At 47.8% G+C, this 1,003-nt stretch overlaps 1 protein-coding gene across 1 annotated transcript in view; it reads left to right on the forward strand.

Annotated features, from left to right (window-relative positions):
- Window positions 1-1,003, forward strand: part of LOC107040129 (peroxisomal acyl-coenzyme A oxidase 3) — a 128,210-nt gene that overhangs the window by 14,969 nt on the left and 112,238 nt on the right. The gene's annotated exons all lie outside the window — the stretch shown is intronic.

Genomic DNA, 1,003 nt, shown 5'->3' on the forward strand with positions numbered 1-1,003 from the left:
GAGATTAAGGGATGAAACTGGTGACAATCGATTGAGAATTGGATCCTCAACCGATTGCGGTCGTTTCATCCCTTCATCTCAATTAGGGGAGGAGTGATGAATTCCGGCGGCTTGGATTAAAAAATCCATTTCTCCACCCCCAGCGGAGACTAAGGGATGAAACTGGTACCAATCGATTGAGGACTGAATCCTCAATCGACTGCGGTCGTTTCATCCCTTCATCTCAATTAGGGGACGAGAGATGAATATTTGAAGCATGGAGTGAGTCCCTAAACGGCTGCTCCCATTGAAAAATCCATTTCTCCTCCCCCAGCAGAGATTAAGGGATGAAACTGGTACCAATTGATTGAGAATTGGATCCTCAACCGATTGCGGTCGTTTCATCCCTTCATCTCAATTAGGGGAGGAGTGATGAATTTTTCAAACGCCAGAGGATCCCGACCGATTCTCCGGCGGCTTTGATTAAAAAATCTACTTCTCCACCCCCAGCGGGAATTAAGGGATGAAACTGGTACCAATTGATTGAGAATTGGATCCTCAACCGATTGCGGTCGTTTCATCCCTTCATCTCAATTAGGGGAGGAGAGATGAATATTTGAAGCATGGAGTGAGTCCCTAAACGGCTGCTTCCATTGAAAAATCCATTTCTCCTCCCCCAGCAGATATTAAGGGATGAAACTGTTGACAATCGATTAAGAATTGGATCCTCAACCAACTGCGGTAGGTTCCCCTCACCTACTCGACAGCGAACATCACCGCTCGCTCCGCCCTCCGATTCCCCCATACGCGTTCCCCCCCACTCTGCGCNAGAAAGAGTGATGAATTTTTCAAGCGCCAGAGGATCCGACCGATTCTCCGGCGGCTTTGATTAAAAAATCCATTTCTCCACCCCCNCTGATGACGGTCTGTTTTATCCCTTCATCTTAATTAGAGGGGGAGCGATGAATTTTTCAAGCGCCGGAGGATCCCGACCGATTCTCCGGCGGCTTTGATTAAAAAATCC

Source organism: Diachasma alloeum, unplaced genomic scaffold (assembly GCF_001412515.2).
Source record: "Diachasma alloeum isolate Michigan unplaced genomic scaffold, Dall2.0 Dall_scaffold_00320, whole genome shotgun sequence".
Taxonomy (NCBI): domain Eukaryota; kingdom Metazoa; phylum Arthropoda; class Insecta; order Hymenoptera; family Braconidae; genus Diachasma; species Diachasma alloeum.